This window comes from Mastomys coucha, unplaced genomic scaffold (assembly GCF_008632895.1).
Source record: "Mastomys coucha isolate ucsf_1 unplaced genomic scaffold, UCSF_Mcou_1 pScaffold20, whole genome shotgun sequence".
Classification (NCBI taxonomy): Eukaryota; Metazoa; Chordata; class Mammalia; order Rodentia; family Muridae; genus Mastomys; species Mastomys coucha.
In genome coordinates, this window is record NW_022196903.1 from 31,701,625 (window position 1) to 31,724,339 (window position 22,715).

The window sequence follows — 22,715 nt, forward strand, 5'->3', positions numbered from 1 at the left end:
TATTATTTTGAATAAGTACACTGTAGCTGTCTTCGGACACACCAGAAGAGGGCATCAGATCTCATTACAGATGGTTGTGAGCCACCATGTGGTTGCTGGGATTTGAACTCTGAACCTTCGGAAGAGCAGTCGGTGCTCTTACCCGCTGAGCCATCTCGCCAGCCCTATTCCAGCCTTCTTGAACTTACTTATTTAAAACTAAGTCTTGCAAGGAAGTGTCCCAGGTATGAGTACAGAACACACAGCATAGAGGTGAGTTCAGCAGCAAACCCCCTCTAACTATGTGCATATTGATTGAACTGATACATGATGCAGTAATTTAATTTAATATAACCAATATCCTAAAAATATAGAGTTCTTGGACTGAACTATTTCATTGCCAGCTATGCACCTGTTAGAGAGTGTGATATTTTATGACACTCTCATTAGTCCACCAGTTTTTATAGCCTCTATATGAAGTAGGCATGTACTATGTGAGAATATGAACAGCGGATATAAAATAGATTCCTCAAAAAATAGTCTTGCAAGGTGTGGAGAAAAGAAAAATGGGTGATCCAGATGTTTCCCTGTGGTAAATGAGTGAACAGTCTTCTCTGAGTACCCAGGCCCAGATTTAGTCATGTTTCTCAGTAGGATAAAATGTGGTAGAGAGTTGGAAAATCTTTTATTTACTAGTTTACATACTTACACATTTATTTTTACAAGAGATAAAAGTTGCAACTTTCTACATGAAGAAGAAAGGACCTGAAGAGAACTTGAGGCAAAAGCACCGTATAAGCGATGTGTCAGTATGGCATTTGCAAAATATTCAACCATGCAATGTGGTTACAATAAAGCGTGGCTAGGAGCACACAATAGAGATTAAACTGCCCCAGGGAGACTGGCAATGACTAAAACTGATATTGTTTGGGAGATATCAAAGTGCTTTTAAAAATCATGTGTTTATGAATTTAAAAATATAATTTAATATTCTTGGCAATGTCTCTTGTGGGAAATTTGAATAACCTTTCTTAAGTTGGGACATTGAAAAGCAAAGGAAAGTACTGAAAAGTAGAATCATTATTATCTGGACACAGAGCTGCTTTTATTAACAAGTCATGAATAAGTGCTTCAGGTTGATGGAAAACCCGACTTTGTACTCATGCAGCCTAGCTCAGTAAGAGAGCATATTCCGAATTATGTAACCTCAACTACAAATGGAAAAGATTACTGCCAAGAGTGCTACTGTGCTTTTGTGTTATTCCAAAACAATTCACTACAGCTTTACAAACTACTGTGTTCAGGCGACATTTCTAATTGCTGGTGACTTTGCTCATTCGGGCGAAGTGACTCAATTAAAAACATAATTAACAAAACAGCATGCAGATTTTCAAGTTCACTGGCATGCCACTAAGCAAAGGAATAGCATTAAACACTATCTTGCATTTGGGGAAAGATTAAGAATACATACTGTGGATCTTACATACTGTGGATCAGTGATGTGTGTGAGGCAGGGAGTTCTCCGGGCAGCAGCATGCTCCAACACACAGGAAAAGCTCCTATGCACCTGATGCAAGATCAATAACTACTAAAAATGATCCATGTGGGAAGAATTTCACAAAGGAATTTTAATGTGTTGGTTGACTGATAGAAAATATTCCATTACTTCAGAAAGGTAAATAAGTATGACGTCAAGACCCTGGATGGCTTTAGCGGCATTATTTACTGTTTCTCATTCATAGTTCTAGGAGAGCTGTTAAGTAATACAACATCTTCAGACAAGGAAGAACTGACCAAAAAGAGGCAGGCTCTGGTCCCATCCCTCTTAGAACAGAAGGCCCTGCAGTACATTAGCTTCAACAGTCCAGTTGTCTATAAAACCCAAGGTAGAGTGGGCTTTAGGGGACTCCCAGATGCAGTGTAATATGAAATGCACATAGACAAAACTGTGTCTGTCCTAGACAAATGTGGCAAGCTTTGTGAGACTTGCTCGCCATGAATTCTAAGCTTGTGCTATCCTTTGGTGCCCATCTGTGAGTAAGCAAGTTATTCTTTATAGCTCATATAGATGTTTTATCTGGAGCAGGCTGGTTGATACTGCAGTATATAGGTGATATGTTTTGTCTTCTAGAATTTATACAGATGAATGATAAACTTGATTTATAGTCATTATCCAAGCTAGCAAAGAAAAATTTCCTTAGAATATACAAACATCTACAATATAATCAGTAAATCACTTACTCTAATAACTTGGTATTTCCCTATAAAAACCATGAAGAGGTCTACACTAAGACTTGGACAGAAATGTTCTTCATAATTTGTTTCATTTGACCAGCAACTTTGAGCAAAACTTCCTTCAAATATTGATTTATTTCTTTATGTGTGTTTGCATGAATGTGCATTCACACAAATGCAAGCACATAAATGCCAAGGTTAAGTATGTAGAGGTCAGAGGACAGCTATCAGGAAACGGTTGTCTCCTGGCTTTTTAGCAGATCCAGGAATCAAACTGAAGCTACGGGGCTTGCATGCAAGCAACTCTACCCACTGAGTAACCTTGATAGACATGTAAAGCATTCTTTAAAGCTCTATATAGACATATATATCTAATGCCTAGACCTCTTTGAATCATTGGAAGAAACAGTGAGATATTCCTAGACCATTCATTTTGTAATAAAAGCCCTATGTCTTTCTTCAGCGCTTCCTAGAAGACTGGCTTGAAGGTTTTCTTTTAGTTTTAATAACATAAGCTCCCTTACTTGGCACTTGGTCCTCTTGACTCATGGGTAATCATTTCTCTTACACCTTTTCAGTTCTCAAAGACTTCCCCAATGCCACACTGATTAGCTTTAGGCTCTTCTACCACCAAAACTCTGCTGCATCAACAGCCAAGAAGCACCTGTCTAAATTGATGCTATCTGAAAATAATAGTGGTTCATTAAACTGGTATCTGCTCTTCAAACTTTACAAGTTAACTAAATCTTTCTTACATAAGACAAATGAAGTATTAAAAAATTACAAATAACTTTATAAACCCCAAGTATGTGTCTGTGTGTGTAAAGATGTGACCAAGAGGGAGGGATGAATTTATATATGTACTGTCTGTGAACAGTCTTAGCATCATTGGTACCAAAGTAGATGCTTCCTATCAAGACCACCTAAAATCACTTCTATGCTTCTATGAATAGCTATAAACCCCTTCCCAAAGAGTTCCCACAGTACTAAGAAGGTTCCAGATGAGTACTGAGGCACCACAAGGTAAGGATACGAAGTGCACTTCCTTAGTTTAGCTGGCAAACACTGGGTTATGAATGCCTGGTTCCATACCAGGAACAAAACCTTAGACTAAATGAACAGTTGCCCAGGGAGCCTTTTGGACTGAAGCTAGCCTCTGCTTCAGGAACGGAAGAGCTGGACCTTGCCATTCTTGATTTGCACGCCTTTCAGTGGCTATTTCCAGCTGATTCAGTTCATACAACTCTAGCTTTCATTTAAGGCTGAGCTCATTGACTACAAAAATAAAGAACTAGGAGAAGAAGAACAGAATTCAAGGAAAGGCTTCATTGAGTATGCAGCGTTGCTTTGGGAAAGAGGAAAATCTTGTTAGAAACCTGGCAAACTTACTTCATTAGGGACCTACTGACATCTGTAGTCAGAGTACAATGGGTCCATTTAAAAGTGGGTCATCTCAGTAGTTAGGTAGGAGTGCTGATCCCCACCCACCATCTCTCCCACATTCCCTGAATTCCTCCTCATCCTTTCAGCAATGGCAGTGAAAAGTAGCTACTAAAAAGAAAAAAAAAAGAAAAAATTGGTATGCTGAATAGAAATGAGATTCGTTAAAAATTAGAACAGCAATTAAAGGATGGTAAGTCTAATTACTCACACTGTTCTTTAGAAACACCCAATTGTTGCTTTCTGCATACATGGTCATATGGACCTCATTTCTACCATCCTCCTCTCTCCCATGCATAGCTGTACTCAGTCTCCTTTCACCAAAGAATCTTCTGTGTGCAGAGCTGGTAAACCTATTTGAGCATTGACATTAGACCTCACGTGGTATGGGAGAGTCAGCCTCTTCCTGGTCCTGTTGGAGACTCAGAAGGACAGTTTCCACATTGAAGAAAGGGATTGAGTCTTTTTCATTCTTACTTTGGGAGCATCAAATGTTCCCATTCACTGACCTCTCTTCCTCCTTAGAAATAATCAGGCTTAGGTCTAAAATGACCATTGGAAATTAGTGAAGAATAACAAAGAGATCAAAAGGGTTCACTTGTACCAAACAATGCTTAGTTAATGAGAAAATGTCGAAATAACAATTACATTATTGCTTCTGGGTACCTTGGTTTGAGGACATGACTTGACAAGTGTTCTTATCATATGCACCTCAGGGTGATAGTTAATTCTGTATTTTATAATTATAAAATAAAACAATTGAACTTAGATGACTACATCCTCGAAAAACTTAAACTTGAGGAGATTAATAGAAATGAATCGTACTATAAAATGCCATTAATGATTGGACTGACAACATTAAAAGAGTTCTGGTTCAATGTGCAGGTAATTGAAATTGGGATAAATCTGGAATCACATTGGCAACAGATTCAATAATAATAATAATCTGAATGGTAAACAACATTGACTTGAAGTAAATCAATCAGGAGTTAACAAGATAACTACAAAATGTCACAACCAACTTATTTACAGTGACTCTTAAGGATCAAGGAAGGGTTTCTTGAGCATACACTTAATATATGCAAATGGAACATAAGTGGAAAACAAAACAAACTGACAATTCAGCCCCCGACATTTTTTCTGAGGTACACGAAGTGTTGGAAAGTTCTTTATGTCAAACTGAAATCTAAAATCTTCATTAACTGTTTTTTCATAGAGGAATAAGGCTGACCTCCTGGCAAGCCATGGAAAGGCAGTTAAATAGAGAACTAACTCTGATTATAATGTGTCCGCTGTCTCTGGGACGGCAGGGAGCCACCTGCTAATGGATTAGAGATTATCATCCTGCGTGTACTAATTCTAACTCAGCTCTAAACTGTAATGGTTGCTAACCTGGATCTTAGCATCTTCTTACTACCATAAGGTGATGTTTTTAAATAATAGCTAATAAACCTTGCAACTACATGTAGGTAAGAAACAGCTGTATAATCTTTCTACTCCTATTGCCAGGAAAGCACCTAATCTGCTGACAATCGCTGAGGACACTGACATTTGATGGACTGACTAGTCAAACCCAATGCAACAATAGCACATTGCTGATACTCTTGGGTTCTTATTCATTATCTTTTGAATTACAGGTGTAAATTCTGCAGTTTGACTATCCAGTTTTCAAGTGTGCAATACATTTAAAGAAAGATGGATGTTATACCCAAGGATGTTGGTATCTACATAAAATTAAAGGAAAATTATTCTTGAAAGTGATAGACACATAACGCCTGATAACACAGTTTGTCCTGAAGGAAGCACTTATAACCTTCACAATACTAGTGTCCCTTATGTCAGTTGACATCCTCAAGAAACACACTAATAAGCCATTGTATAACTGGCAAGACAAGAAAGAATGTAGACTCTACATTTATAAAAACGAAACATATGGTAAACTTGTTGAAAATCTTTGAAGTCAACGGCATAGCCCTCTGCTCCCTACATTAACCCCAATATTTATGGTTGCTGAAGCCTCAGCTCCTGTAGTTTTGTGATACCTGGCAGCAGCCTACATGGAGATCTTTAGAAGCGATTCTTATTCTCATTTCAAAGATCATGACAACTTAGAGTGGTAATATGATATCATGCTCAATTTTAGGTAAATAAATGAAATTCCCACAGAGGAAGCAAAAGGGAGTCATATAACCTTCAAAAGTAAGTCTTTTTTTTTTTTCACAAAGCCATTTATAATCAGCAATTTCCCTAGTATAAATGCTTGTTAAATTAGTGTACTGGGTAATAAATATATAGATCTGTTGTGACTCTCTTGAGAAAATAGACAAAGAAAATAGGAAGAACTGATATATTTTAAACCCTATAGATATGATTTTCTTTTTATAATTGTTTTCCCAATTTTTTTTTTATTTATTTTTTTTTTTTTGAGACAGGATTTCTCTGTATAGCCCTGGCTGTCCTGGAACTCACTCTGTAGATCAGGCTGGTCTTGAACTCAGAAATCTGTCTGTCTCTGCCTCCCAAGTGCTGGGATTAAAGCATGTGCCACCACTGCCTGGCTTGTTTTTCCATTTATTACAGAAACGAATAATCAATAGCTATGTCTATTTATTAAATGGTCTTCTTTTACCCTGCTCATCCAAACACTGATATAAACATGACAGGCATTGCTAATATTTACTCAACTAACTATAAGGTTGAAAGATGTAACAAACTGAAAAACTCAAACCATATAGCTAATTAATAGTGAAGATGGGGATTAATTTACTAGCATTCTAATTAATACTTGTTATTTATTATGTATTGATACTCATGCTTCATGACAAGAAAATATCAGCTATCTCACTTTATATATTATAATACTAATCTGGTGATGTATTTACAAAGCAATATATTGAATAAGTTAATTTTTCCCCTGAATGATGGGCAAAATTTGTTGCTTTGCTAGTAAAAATTTTCTACCTGTACTCTTAGAATTCTACATTCAGAATTCCTCTGCTTACCACACTTCTTTGAACTGACATTTCCCAGAGGACTTTTAAAATGTGACTTATTCATAGGCTATAGTCAATATAGCTCATAGCCCAAGCTTAATTACTAATGTAAGCCTTACCAATGATTATCTGGATGACATAGACTCTTTTTCTCTCTAGGGTCATTTGAGAATTAATCTGAGAACAAGCAGAATGTATATGTTTTCCCCCAACGAGTATAGAAAGAAAAGTAGCCCTAAATTGATTCTTAAAATTCTAACCCATTAATTAGAAGTTGTTTAATGATGGCATCCAAAAGGCTTTATATACATATTACATATTTATGTAACACACAAATATATTTTATACAACTTGTAAAGGCAGTGATGGTTAAATGGGACAAAATAATTCACAAATTTAAAAGCTTTATAGGATTTGTATCTAAAAAAGATTTACAGTACAGTACATTTTAAAGATGGGGTCTATCAGATTGCTTCTCCTTTTAAATAATTTCCACATTATTAAAGGTGTTGATAACAGCTATTTTCAACTGTTGGTCCTTTCTAGAAGGCAGGCAGAAAAAAACCTATTTGTTTTGTAAAGCCGTGTCTTCTGAATATAATTGTAGTAAGAGTTTGACCTCCCTGGAAATTGTGTCATGGATGCATTAGAGGATATTTGCATAGTTGGGAACTCTCATCTCAATATGTAAATTGGATCTTTTAAGGTTGGACAGAGATTAGAGCTTGGTAAAATTCAGAATCTGGTGATTGATTTAGAAGAGGGCTCTAAGATGTATCCTGAGATGTCATTTATTAACTGAGATGTCATGTAATAACAGAAAGTGATTATTGTATTGAGAAAGCAATCTGTCTACTTAGATATATTGGCTTTGAGCAATTTTGTGAAATAACAAAGCTTAATGTTTATCTTCCCAGCTGACTATTTCCTAGAGGAAACTGAGAATCTCTGATGGACATAAAATTCATTTTTTCCTATGTGTTTCAGGTGACGAGGAACATGGTAGTACTGCCAGGATTTTCGGTATTGTTAAACATGATGTATGATTACTGTTACAAAGATGTGTGACCATGTTCTAGCAGCATAGAATCTACAAAGCATACCTTCCTTATCCTACATATCCTTTTAGTTTCATCTAAAGCCAGATTCATTTAAGTTTAGTACTGGGACTAAATAAGAATCAAAGACCTGTGTCTGGGCTGGATGGAGGCTGTTGCTGTTTGGGGGAAGCAAGGCCTTCCTGTAGAGTTTGGAATCTATAAAATCCTGGAGAAAACTAAAACAATATGTAATATAGTCTTTAATATCATTTTCAGCTAAGAACTAAAAGCAAAACTTTCGTGTCAGCTAAGTTGTGAGTTTAATTTAAAAGACCAACAGAAAAAGATAAGGTAAAAATGATAATAATATGAGTCTCCCCATATTAGCAACATTATGAAGATCACTATTTACTTTTGCAGTATAGACAGGTGTAGTAGTAGGACTAGGTATATAATTTTTAAGAGGGCTACAAATAGCTTACAAAGCAGGCAATATCCTTGCCTTTTCATAGAAAGAAGAGATTCAAGAAAGTTACACCTATTGCTCAGCTCATATGTACAGGGGTTGTAAAATCAAGATCTGAAGTTGGTTTAGCTCATTCCTAAGCCTGCACTCTAAAGACTAGTTAGGGAGGGGACTGAGTGACTATAGCAGAACGAGAATTTTTGAACAGAAATGTCTTCTCCAAGCTCCTTAGACCTTGAATATCTGCATGACCTTTAAACAAGATGGTCTCTTTTCTTCAGAGGACCATGAATCCCCAACTTCCAGGCACACAGTATGTAGAATTCCAAAAGGTTGTTCAAAACATTTAATCTTCTCCTCATCATTCAGTAAACAAATAACAAGAGATCTGCTAAAACAGTCACAGTCAAGGTCCCAAATCTGTTAACTTTAAAATAGTTAGAAGATCTGAGAGGACCTGATTCAGTCTCATAACACTACTAAATCTGAATCTTGTGACCAACAGCAGGGTAACTCAAACTTCAAAATATAATAGTCATTTGGCTACTGGCTTTGCTAAGGAGGGGGTCAAGGAATATGTGCTCTCTCTCTCTCTCTCTCTCTCTCTCTCTCTCTCTCTCTCTCTTTCTCTCTCTCTCTCTCTCTTTCTTTCTCTCTCCCTCCTTCCCTCTCTCCCTCCCTCCCTCCCTTTCCTTTTCCCTCTCCTTTTCCCTCCCCCTCTCCCTCTCCCTCACCCTCTTCTTCCCCTCTCCCTACCCCCTCTCCTTCCATCTGTGTGTGTGTGTCTGTGTGTGTGCGTGTGTGTGTGTGTGTGTGTGTGTATTGGCATCCTTTAGATGAGAGACAGCAAGGAAGGAAGATCCTCCACATCAATCTGAAGAAACTTACCTGACAATCTGAGACATTGGTGCTATTGTTTGAATATGACATGTTTCCACAGGTTCATGCTACAACCTGGTCCCCAACAGCTGGCACTAGTGACAGATGACTAGGGTCAAATGGTGCTAACTTTATCAGTAGACTGATCGAATTAACTCATATCTAAATGGCCTATTGGGAGATAAGGCCTAATTTAAGGAAATAAGTCTTGGGATTAATCTTAGAGAGGTGTATCTTGCCTGTTATCTTTATCTCTCTCTCTTTGCTCTTTCATTGCTCCTGAGGTGGGTGGCCTCCTCTGTCACATGCTCCTACACTGCCATGATGTTCAACTTCATTACAGACCTATGGCATAAGACCTAAATTGCTATGGATTAAAAACTCTGAAAGACTGAATCAAAATCAACTGTTTATTTTTCACGGCTGTTTGTTGTGCAGATGAAAACCTAATCAAGCTAGGAAAGATAATTCTCTACAATCTCCATAATCTAATCCCCAAACCAAGAACCCATCCACGTCTTGCCCAAACATCTAATCTACAGAAATGTTAGCTAATAAAGGGGTATTGTTTTAAGCAATCAACTTTATAGCAAATGATTACAAAGTAATAGCAGGAAGGGAGGTTTTCAAAATACATTCACTGAACAACAATGTTAAGACATAATTAGGATTTAATCAAGTTTCTGCAAGTGGACTACTAGATAATATTAATGAGGTATCAATCGATGGCAGGTCTATTGTTCTTGTCATCTGATGATGTGAATATCTATGAAAACAATGATATTCTGATTAATAATGATGTAAGAAATGAGCAGGACTAGTGCATGAACGGCTAAGTCAAGATCCAGCCGCAGGATTTACTGTGAAACAGGATGAGCGGTAGGTGACAGCCAAGATCTTTTAATTTCTCTAAAAAAACCACATTTTACTTTCAAGCCTGACAATACTTTAATAATACATGTGATCATATCCTCTTTCTTTCTCTCTTCCAATTTCAAGAAGTAAAAGAATTATATAATAGAAAGTAACATATATATACATATACATATTTATACATATATTATTTATATATTACGATAGAAAACATAATTAAAACACTTGGAATAAGTATCTCCCTCTTATGTCAAACGTTACTACCTCTTACATAATGTAGAACATTTCACAGATGCCTTTTACAAAACTTAAACTGGTGTTGTAAAAGTTTGAAATGAGCTCCAAAAATGATTGAAGGTATATCATGGAGAGCGTCCTACTGTCAATAATTGGTTTAAAAATCTTTAAAATGGAATTCCACATAGCTATTAAAGTGCAATATATAGTTGCTCATGTTATACTTATAATTCATGCTTATTAAGATGATAATGTGTGAATTCCATGAGTAAGGAACCACACATGTGGTTAGAAAGTTGCCTACTTGTACACTCATTCACAAACATGTATGTAGAGTCATCCATAGAATGTGGGGCAGTTTTTTCTTTGAATACTTTTACAAATTCTCTGCATTTTAACACTTTAAAATTTTTTTTTTATTTTTATTATTTCATTTAACTTTTTAAAAATTGTATCGGTATAGATGCTTTTTGTCCGTGTCCTGTGCGATTCATGCCAAGTGTCCACAGAGACCTGAAAAGGGTGTAGGAACTCCTAGAAGGAGTTACAGATACTTGTTAGCTGCTATGTGAGTGCTGAGAATCAAACCCAGGTGATCTGGAAGAGCTCTGCACATGCGTTTAATCAGTCTCTCCAGCCCAAAGCTTACTCTTTATTATAAAACATGGATTACCAAGTAAATGACACTGAACTTGGTTCTATTTTGTAGAATGGCAAGTTTGAAACTCTCCCGAGGTCCTATCTCAAACAAAAGACAAGGGCTACTATTAAGTATCTAAGAGTCTCTGTGGTGGTTGAGGGTTCGATTCACTGTAAGGATCTTATTATCAAATCTCTCTGTGTACTCAGTAGCACAGCTGGAAGGGATCTTGGACATTTTATGCTGAACATCCTCAGCTGTAGCAGCAGGAAAACTACAGCTCTCTCAGTGTTCCTGAGCACCTGCTTCACCTTCAGTAGCAAGTGCTAACTAATGCACCTAACAGCATCCCAGACTTCATCAGCTATGCTGTGGGCTGAAGAAACACTAAGGAAACTCTTGTCTTCTCTACGATAAGTGTAGATGCCATTTTCCCCCAAAGTCCAACTGAAGAAAGCTAAGGCAGGTTGCCCTACATTTTCTCTTGAGGGCTTTAAAACTGCCAGTGTCCAGTCAGTTACTGACACCTTTACATTTCTAGCCAAAGGCAGTGGGGCAAAAATGCTGCAGGTTCCTTTGACATACTTACAAAGGTGGCCACCTTCCTAGGACCATGTGCTTAAGCACCCACCTCTACGACCTTCACTCTCTACCTACAATCCTTGAGGTCTAAAGTCCAAAACTAGGATTCCCAACAAGCCTGAGAAACCTTGGTCTGCCTTAAACAGTTACAGTAAACGTGAATGTTATTGCTTCTGTCTCTTGTCATGTATAGAAACCATTCTAATTTACAACCTGTGGGCCAGTAATTTTGATACAGTGTAATCATCTTCCAAGACAACAAAAAATGATCATCCAAATGTGAAGTAAAACAATCTTCTTAAAGTTTGAAAAAATTTAGAAAGTAGTCCTTTGGTCTAGTCCTGTCAAAATGATTCAGTTACTTCAGTATTTAATTTACATGCACATTTATGCATTTTTGACAAAGCTGTCATCTATAATTCCATTTTCCATTCCTCTTCTCAAAGCGTAACAAACCATGAAATATCTTCCCACACAACCTTTTGTGTCTTAATTTGTGTTTTTATAGTCAAGTGAAGTTTTTTTCAGTAGTGCAAAGATTTAAAAAGTACATTTATTTTATTACACTGATAGAAAATGAGGAGAATAAAAAATTACATGAAAATGTTAATAGGCCTTAATGGCAACCCTGTTAAGCTTTAAACAGGGTTTGTGTCTAATAAGATACATGGGAGAAGGTATATGTGTATATGGATTAGGAAACCCTGAGCTATTTTGGAATTTTACTTACCTGAGGTATCTATAAAATAAAATAGCTTTGTTTCAAATACTAGGCAGAAAAAGACAAATGTTCACTTCCATAGACTTAATTTAAAACACTAATTTACACTGAATTCAGTGATATTAAAAATGACAAGCAAGTACAGTTACATAGATTTAATTTAAAATACTAGTTTACACTGAATTCAGTAATATTAAAAATAAAATGATAAATAAGAATAAAAGTATAAATAAAGTAGCAGTTTTTGAAGACCTATGATATTCTGTGTAAAAATAACAAAATTTTATTAAAGTCCTATTAGAAACAATAACTTAGCTTCTAAAGTGTGCTAAATAAGATATTGACATATAAAGTGTAAAAGTAGTTTAATATTCCATTAACTAACACTTGAAATGAAATTAACACCTAAACCATTCATTACAAACTTCAATACTTTGGAATGAAATTAATGAACATTATTCCAACATTCTGTAAAGAAATAAAAGAAACATTATTGAAAAAAAAAACAATAAAATACAAATGCTATCCCTACCCCATTTCATGTCCATAGATTAGCATGTTAAGTACCCTGAATGGCAGTCCTCTCAAAACTATTTAGTAATTTTATGTCATCCATGTTAGCTAGTTTGTTTGTTTATTGGAATAGCATAAAGTGATTCTAATATGTACATGGAATTTCAAAAAGCTAAAAACAAAACAAAACAAAACAAAACAAAGAAGCTGAAGCATGAGTAATTGCAGCGAGTTGAAAATAACATTCAACCACAACAAAATGCCTGCAAGTATACTCGAGACAGAGAATAAATATGCAAAAATACATATGGAAATGGACTTGAGAAAGAAAAAGGAGGAGCAAGGAAGAAATCCACATAAAATACATCAGCACAAATACCCACAATCAGGTGGGCTAGCGAACAGTAAATTATAGGCACACTATGAAATATGCTAGGGCTCAACCAGCAGGCTAATATTCTAGAACACTCCCACCAAGTAGATACACTGACAACGGCAAGCATCCTGTAGTCACTGTTTGACCAAAATCCAGTGCTCGGACGACCTGCACTGACCCGTCACTGCCCTTGATGGAAATCTGCTACACAATTTTTGCTTGTTTCTGGCATGCCTATTATTTGAATTTCTTGCTGTTAAGAGCCCCTCACTGAAGGCAAGGTCTGGGATAATGTAGCAATTCTTTAGCAAAGCTGATGTTAAAAAGAATAAAACTAATGGTAGTACTCTGGTAGAATCAGCTATGGAAGAAATTGAGTCTTCCATAGAGCCTGTTATTTAAATAGTATTGATAAGCATGAGACACAGGATTTGAGAAAAGAAAAATTTAAAGAGGAAAAATTCCAGAAGCTGACAAACTGTAACTGAATTATTAGGTTTTCATATCATGTTTTCTATGTATGTCCAGCCTTAGAAACACGGAACTAATATGGACGGGAGCTCTTGCATCCACCTGCCTCAGTCAGTGGTCCCTACCCAGAGCAGGACTCCTGAATCATGGCACCCAAACAGGGACCTAAAGATAAGGTAAGTATCCCCCTTAGTGTCTCCGTGCAAGAAGGACCTCACTAAAGGAAACTGCAGACCCCCTGGTATAAGCTGGACTCCAGCAATACATCCCATTTATATAGGTCACTTTTGTCTCCCCATTGCACCAACTTTCTAAAGATCAATATTCTAGACTTGTGGTTAAGTCTAGTTGTCAGAGGCACTGCCATTATCAGCAGCCTGCTGTCTCTACCAGTATGTCCAGAGCTCTTCCCACTTTGCGTAAGGCTGCTTTCTCTTATGACAGGTATACCTGGGCTTGTAAATATCTAAACACAATACAGGCATTGTGATGGACTCCGCAGAGGAGTAGAACTGAGGGTCAAGTGTGAAAGACAAGCACCTATAAATAGATGGAGTGGAAAGAGTGAACTTGTATGAGTTTGTGCTTATGTGAGCATCTTCCTCTCACCACCAATGTTACTACTGAAGAGTAATCAGAGAGTAAGCATCGCTAAGTTCATTTATAAGTCAACATCATGCAACTGCCAAAGTTTGCCAAAGTTTTCCAACTGGAATATTTAACATGCTAATATTTGGGGGTTGAAATGTTTATGGAGGGGTGTTGAAAAAGACAGATTTATACTGCTGGGTGGTAAAGTTTTGGATGATTCTCCCAAACTCAGGTCAGGCATATGGTAGAGTGATAGCCTGTCCTTGATTATTCTTTTAACGATTTATTTAGGACAAGTTCAGGTCTACAGTAAAACTGACAAGGAAGTACAGGATTTCCACATTTGTCCCTTCTCACTACCCATAGCATATCTGCATCCTCCACTAGAGTGGTTCATTTGTTGCAAACAATGAGCCTACCTCCACACACCGTTATCACCCAGAGCCCACAGTTTACAGTGGGACTTACTCTTAGTGTTGTATCTGGACAAATTCTTGGTAGCATGTATCCACTACTATTTTATCACATGGCATGGTTTCATCACTCTGAAGATCTTTTTGCTCTGTCTGATCTGACTTTTTAATGAAACAACTTATTATAGATATGAGATGATGGGGAGGACAGGCAAAACATTGAATCTTGTTGAATTAATTCTAACAATAGTCCTTAGGCTATAATTGTTCAAAAGGTTTCAGCATTGACAAGTGAAATAATAAGATACCTAGAATTTTGCACATGGAGGGGTCTGATTGTTCAGGCAGCATGTGTATAGTAGAGGATTGCAAATTCAATCATCAATAGGAGGAGAGGAGCTCGGCCCTGTGAAGGTTCTGTGCCCCAGTGTAGGGGAATGCCAGGGCCAGAAAGTGGGAGAGGGCGGGGTGGCAGGCATGGGGAAGGGGGAGGCAACAGGGGTTTGTTTTGGTTGTTTTTGTTTATTTCTTTGTTTTTTGGAGGGGAAACTGGGAATGGAGAAATTTACATGTAAATAAAGAAAATATCTAAAAGAAAAGAAAAAAAGATACCTAGAATTTGCTCTAAGACACTAAAGGAAAAGTTTTGGTGTACCAAGTAAGGCATGTTGATCAACTTGCACACACACCCGAGTCCTGTTCCTGCACATACATTTTTGCACGTGCAGGTGCTACTGACTTCCTTCTTTGGTTGGTTGGTTTTATTTTTGTTTGTTTGTTTTTACTTTCTAAAAAGAAGCCAAACTTGGGCAGGCATTTAATGGAGGTGTATAATGGGGAGTCCCTTTTCACTTTAGCTGAGGAGCTGAGATTAATCCACTTAGGTTCTCGGGAGAACTGTTGAATCCCATGAAGATGACTTGTATAGAATTTAAGGTGGTATCTCTTCCTCCAAGCCAGTGGTTCTCAACCTGTGGGTTGTGACTTCTTTGGAGTCAAATGATCCTTTCACAAGGGTCTCCTAACACCATTAGAAAACACAGATACTTATATTATGATTCATAATTGTCTCAAATTATAGTTATAAAGTAGCAATGAAAATGATTTTATGGTTGGGGTCTCCACAACATGAGGACCATGTTAAAGGATAACAGCATCAGGAAGGCTGAGAACCACTCCCTGGGGAATCCAAACTTACTTCCAGGTCCACTGGCTGTAAAGTTCCTTGCCTTCTCCCCTTGGCTTGGGTAGAATGCCTTTGAATCACAGTGTCCACCAGGGCTATTCCCAAGAATAACTTTGCTTTGTAAAGTTAATAGCTGGCTCCTTCACTTGGCAGTCAAGTATTTCATCAAATGCCAACTAAGAATAACTTTTTCCCCACTGGGACATCTCATGCTCTACCAAGACAGTTTGGCCTATTTGCGAGTCTCTCTGTCACCTACCCCAGCCATCGGAAAGCTAGCCAAGTAGTCATTACTAAAAAGTCCATTATTGATCATGTCTTGACTTTTTCTTGTCTGTGCTTCGAGGTATAGGAATGTTCACTTGCATATGTGGCAAATAAAAATAAACAATTACAATATCTTGTCATGAATTTGGCAAGCAATAGAAAAGAAATCTCCCTGGGATATCCGCCTGTTGGTTTATATTGCTCTTTATGCTAGTCTTGCCTCACATGGTAGTCACTGGGCCACTTGTAGCTATTTAATGCACAAAAATGAGCAGTAAAAATTGTAATGAAGATTAAATCAAATGTAACAACTGTGAGAGCAAAGGAGAATGTAGAAAATTCTTCAAATGTAGTTACTTATTCAGCAAATGGACTCATTTATTCAAGGGTCAGCTGTGGTGAAGAGCTGAGTACATTCAGTTTTTACTTAAATATAAATAGATAATATGCAAATTTTCTTCCTCTGTAAAACTTGACCTTTCACATGAGTACCATGAGTATATATGTATGTGTGTGTATACATATATATATACATATATACATACATAATATTTTTTTTCTAAGCACGGTGACATGAGCTAGGAGTACACTTTCCAGTACACTGCCTGGCTCATTGCTTATAGCTTCACTGTGTAATAAAACAGCTACTAATCCTGTGTGACTGTCAACACTAGAAATGTGCCAAGTCTGAACTGAGACATGTGGTAATCAACCTCAATTCCAACAATGCTATAATACAAATGACTGTATGATATCTCAGCTGTATTCCTTTGAGAGTAAGAAGTTTAAACTTGGATAAGATCAGGAAATAAGCCAATCAGTATAATTCGGAATGCCTGAAATTGAATCAAAGATGAAACAGTTACATAGCATCACTGGATTGTGAGTATTTGTGACTTCTGCAATAACTTTTAACTCTAAAGTGATATTTTAAATACTTTATTATTATATTGAATCCATGCTGAAATATTACAACATATTACTAAAGTTAATTTTGCCTCTTGGCAGGGCATATTGGGTATGATTATATAAAAACAATGTCCCATATAGAAATTACATTGTATGTGTAAATTATTTTCCCCTTTCAACTGGTGTTGTACCCACACTGACTGGGGTGGCTGCACACACACAGAAACGTGAAGCAAATGGATGAAGGGACCTAGAAATTATAAGCTACCTCAGCCCCTCTCATCCCTCCTCTTTTCTGATCTAGAGAGGCCAGTTGTATTTATTTGTGCTACAAACATAGCTATGATGCTATGGAAAGGTGGTCAAGGTTAAATGGAAAGCCAGATCCCTCTGGTTGCAGAGTTTCCACTCACTGAAGCATGAAGGAAAAAAAACAAAAACAACAAAACAAAAACAAAAACAAAAAACTCTGCAAAATTACTAACTCTTTAGATGTGAACGTAAAAAGATTCTGTGCTCTATGTGCAGCCATGATATACTGTGAACCTTGTTGCCAGTTCCATTTATAATAACCATCATAGTATCTACTTCTATAAGCAATCAAAAAGTGGTGAACATTATCAAAATTCTGCCATTCTGGAGAAATTTCAAAACCAACAATGGCTCAAGCAGAAATTGAATATTAATAAAAACAACTGTCAGGCTGACCAAAAAAAATTAGAGTTAACAAAGAAAGTTCTAGATAGTTTGACATGTAGTAGAAATGTAAAAAGAATGGGGATTGGGGCTGGAGAAATGGCTCAGCAGTTAAGAGCACTGTCTGCTCTTCCAGAGGTTCTGAGTTCAATTCCCAGCAACCACTTAGTGACTCACAACTATCTGTAATGGGATCTGATGTCCTCTTCTGGTGTGTGTGAAGACAACAACAGTGAACTCACATACATAAAGTAAGTACATAAATCTTTTTTTGAAAAACCAATTTTTTAAAAAAAAGATGTGATGGTAATTTGACTTAGCACTTCACATCTATCTCAGTTGTATGACACTGGGCATTATTTTGAGACCACCTGCTTGTCCAATAAAATAATCTGTTATAAGAGTCATTAAAACACTATTGTTAAAAATAAAGCCCCACCATGCTTGTGCTGTAGCTGATTGTTTCAGTGTTTCTATGGTGGCAAAGGGTGGGAGGGATGTTGCAGATTTTGAACAGAGGATTTCTGTACAGCCTCTGGCTGAGCGATACCAGGCACTACACCACTTAGCCCATAATGACACACCATGGAAACATAGAGACACAATTATTCTCTTGAGCATCTAAGCTGATCCCGACAATCCTGGCCTCCGTTAGACACTGGAAATCAAGGCAGATCAGAGTCCAGTTGATGCTCTGCTTGTCATCCTATAGGAAGTTTGCTATAATATAGAAAGTTGAGCAGTTTCTTCGCTGTCCAAAACCAGAAAGTGTCCCAAAGCAGATCCCATGTCTATCAACACAGATATTTCCCAATGTACAAAGAGGTTCGTACCTCAGGAAAGTACACAGAAGGGAGAGAAGCTGATCGACTTCAAGAAGTTTCCATAAGATACAGCCATATAAAAAATATCAAACAGGAAAAATACTTGTTTAAATGAAATATGTAACAAGGCAAGGATGTTCCAGTGTCCTCCTACCCCAAGAATCCAGCATCATACCCCTCAGTTGTCATGGTCAGGCCTGGCTTTAATATGACATCATGGGAAACAAAGTCATGAGTGTTGCATGGGTAAAGGTAGCCAGAGCACAAGATTTCTTAAGAGTGGTGAATAAACCACTGGTCTGACTTGGCTGGGAGTTTCCTGGACGATGGTAGCTTAGGGAGAAAGGTTCTAGCAGAGAGCAGATGGCGAATTCCAGTGGATTAACTGATGAGCTTTTGACGGGTGTATTGTTCAAAATTGTGGGAAGAGAATGAGGAAGCACTGGGATGTGTGAGTGGCTGAACTGAAGGATGACTAAAAGATCCGATGGCCTCTAAGTCTAAGGTGAAAAGTAGAAGGTCTGTACCTACATTGTTAGAAGCCAGACAGAGGAGACATAAGGAGAGGGCAGCCTCCAGGACAACCTTGGAAAGTTACACATGTTGACGGAAGCAAGTAAAACTCAGAATTACCTACTTCCAACCTTTGTTATTGCCTCCACTGGCCAAACCCAACCAGAAACCAGATGGCAAAGGGACCTGTTCACATTTTCCGTAAATACCAACCTTCTGGCTTTCAGAGCAGAACAAGACATGCAGAGCTTGGGATGTATCAGAGTATACTGAGCAGAACTAAGCTGTATGGAAAGGTGGTCTATGGACTAGAATGGCCAGAGATGGTAAACACCATCAGCGCCCACCACCAGCATGCTCTGAGACTCTACCTCTCATTGCCTCAGCAGGGAAAGCTCACACTGTCTCAAGCACGTGAGTTGGTGAATTGCAAATAAACACCTAAAGCCAAGACTGAGAGCAGAGATGAAGAAGACAAAGTCCTTCAAAGCAGGCAGCTTTGAGGACATAAACATTTCTCAGTAGTCCCAGAAGGTGGTGGCACACACCTTTAATCCCAGCAGACACAGGTGGGTCTCTATGAGGCCAGCCTGGTCTACACAATGAGTTCCAGGACAGCCAGGACTACCCAGCGAAACTATATCTCAAAAAACAAAGAAACAAACCACAAAAAGAAAAGGGACATGGGGGGGGAGGAAGAAAGGAAAAGAAGAGATGAGAAAAGAAAAGAAAATCTTCATTGTCTGTAAATTTGAATTTCCAAAATCCTGCAATTTGGGCTAATCCAATTTTTTATTAAATTTTGATTGAATTAATCCTCAGCTCTATATTCATTAGCTGGTCAAAATAGGCTTTAGAGTTTCTTTTTCTGCCGTAGCCATACACTACCCGGAACTGTTCAAAAGCTTACTGAGTCTCTGATTATCTCTTAACCAGAAGAATACATCCAAGCCGCTTACTGTTAAAGTTTCTTAAATTTTTTCCCCAAATTTTCTGATGTTTCCAGAGGTTTTGATATGAAAATGTTAGTAATTAAACACTTTGTACTTAACTTTCAAAATCCACAGCTGGACCTTAAGATACACAGAGCCCCTAGATGGAATTAGGAACTAGCCTCTGGGTGGCTCAGCACATCATATTGAGCACAGATTGTTGCACAATGACCCTATCTCTTTGCTGGCCCTGTGGGCTACAGCTGTGAAGGAACTATTCCTGGCCTTCCTGCCTGGCTTAAGAGGATACACCCAACTCCTTCACTCCTTCCAACTCCTTCAACTTGCTCTGCCTTTTCCAGCGCCTTCCCTGCAGGGGCTTGAGTTCCCTTGCAGAATTTGAAAAAGGACAAAACAAAACAACCTTCAGTTTTGTTTGTTATCCAGAAATCAGCTTGTGAGCAAAGAAAGAAGGCAAGGTCAGTAATGTATCCAGGAATTCAGGGAAATGACATGGCTCCAAGCCTAGCTAGGAGCACCCAAGCTGAGGCAGAACAGCAGCCCTATCTCTTCGGCACAGCCTTCCTAGGTTCAAATTCTTGGGAAGACTTGTGCTTCAGACACTTTGGAAGAAATTGGGGAAGTCTAAACACTGTTTCATTAAATTCTGAGAACAAAAAGGGAACTGTCTGGCCCTGGGGTTAATGAAAAGTTCTTGAGAGCTTTCCTACATGTTTCCAAGGAGTCTCTGTCATCTCCCTGTGAGGGTTCTCAGCCAGAACACTGATCATCAGCTGTAGGTACAGCCTCTCTATTCTTTAGGACCCTTCTGTATAGGCAGTCAATACCCACCATACATGCCTTTAAACTATAACAAACCCTCTAATACATTCTTAATACTAGCTGCCTTTTCACTGAATTTTCACTGTGATTGTTTTGGTTTTCTTTTTCTCTTGAGTGTAGTCATAATATTAAATGTTTTGCTTGCATACCTGTATGTACAGCAGAGCTGAGTGTTTAAGAGATCATGTTATCTTGGAAGGACTGTTAGAAACAGCACCAGAATTGTCCAAGTAAGTTATACTGTGGTCCATCACATATAGGGTGCCGATGGGCAGTGTTCTGGACAAAGGGGAGCATTCCTGAGCTGGAGAGATCCACAATAACGTGTCTTCTGTGGTAGTCTGAAGACTTGAGTCACATCAGTAGCAGCAGTGGGAGGGAGCAACGACAAGCTGATTTTTGGAGCTCCCTGGCCAAGTCAGGTTAATGATCTCCAGATTAAGTGAGAGGATCTGTCAAAAATGAAAGTGCTGCACAACATAGGATGCTGTTCAGTTAACCTGTGTTCTCCAGACACGTGAACAGGTGCACGCATGCATGAGTATACACATGCATGGGCATATACACATGCATGCACACACACACACACACACACACACCAGTGCTGAAGAGGTAACCACACATAATGAGCAATTATGTTCAGTGTGGAAACTGAAATTTGTCAGTGTGACCACAGCTAAGCCCAGATATATAGAAATAACCCCATCACATCTGCAACCTTTATCTTCAGGGAGGATCTGCTCTGACTCCTGGTTTCCATGACTACCCCTAGGGAAGGAAGGGCACATGGGGGCACACTCCTGTGATTCACTCTCTGCTTGAGAATCAACCCTCAGAAATGGTCAGCTGACATTTCCAAGAGATGATACAAAGAATGTAGAACCACAGTGGCCCTTGAATAAAGTGTACTGCTTATGAAATGGAGCATGAAAACCCCAAATTAGTGCCCCATACACCAAATTCTCAAAACACCCTCCAATGAGTCTAAGTTTTAAGACCCTGTCATGAAGCACTGATGGCTTCTTGTTGCACGGCTTATAGATTACATGCCCAAGAACAGAAGTCAGAGATGAGGTAAGTGCCAGCCCCTTTCGAGTCCTGTAATCCTCTCTTCACATTAGATAATAGACAGGTATCTAAATAGTCAGATATAGAGATAGATAATTGTGTTACATATGTGTGTGTGTGTATATGTGTGTGTGTGTGTATATATATATATATATATATATATATATATACATATATACATATTACCATGTTAAGTCCAAAATGTAACAGTCATTAAACTAGACTTAAGGCCTAGAGCACAAGCGGTTGACCCCCAGCAGAATTGTTTAAAAATGAATTCGCCAGTTCTCTCTACAACAGTGTGTCCCTTATTCCTTCATGCCGTTGTGCTTTTGAAGACTTCCTTACAGGTCTCAGCCTTGGTGTGAGATAGCAAAACCAGAGAAGGTGATCTGGTGCCAGGCTTCAAGAAGGCTTTCCTGAGAGATGAAACTGAAAAATAAGTTGGCAGTAAAAGAGAAGGCACCAAGGCATATAAGAAAGGGCTTATCTCTTATTGGAAATCAAGGCGAGGCAGAGAAGACTTTTCAGGATCATTGAAGCCTCTTGGGACCTGGAAATGAGGAGCAGGCATTGGCTGATGTTATGGCAAATTATGGACATGCTCAGCACTGAAATCTCCTCATCAGGGAGGAAGACACCTGTGGTACGGAGACGAGAGTAGCAATGAAAGTGTGAACATAGTTCTCTATGCATCCAATTTGGCTATGCTACCATTGCATCCCAAGTGAGGCCCACAAAACCATGCCTCCAATCCCTAAATGTTACCTTGACCAGGTAAGCAGCTTCCTCTGAAAATATCACTCTGGTCATGATACAGACTTTAACTTACTTGCACCATCTTTGAGAAGTTCAGACTTTGATGTTTATATTTTTCCATTTATACCTTCAGCCATTCCTCTACTTTTAATGATATGTAAACAGACTCTTAAAAGACAATTTGGTTAATTAGAAAAAAAATCAGGCTTGAGTTCCAGACAGAAAACGTTCAAAGGGCAAGGTACAATAATTACCAAAATGAGGCTATT

General features: G+C 38.2%; 1 protein-coding gene and 1 long non-coding RNA gene across 2 annotated transcripts in view; one reads left to right on the top strand and one right to left on the bottom strand.

Annotated features, from left to right (window-relative positions):
• Nucleotides 1-22,715, bottom strand: part of Ptn (pleiotrophin) — a 90,219-nt gene that overhangs the window by 29,815 nt on the left and 37,689 nt on the right. The gene's annotated exons all lie outside the window — the stretch shown is intronic.
• The window catches only part of LOC116098731, a 54,780-nt gene that overhangs the window by 7,910 nt on the left and 24,155 nt on the right, over nucleotides 1-22,715 (top strand). The window contains exon 2 of the long non-coding RNA XR_004121928.1: nucleotides 13,503-13,621. This is a non-coding gene — a long non-coding RNA (uncharacterized LOC116098731). The remainder of the gene's footprint in view (nucleotides 1-13,502; nucleotides 13,622-22,715) is intronic.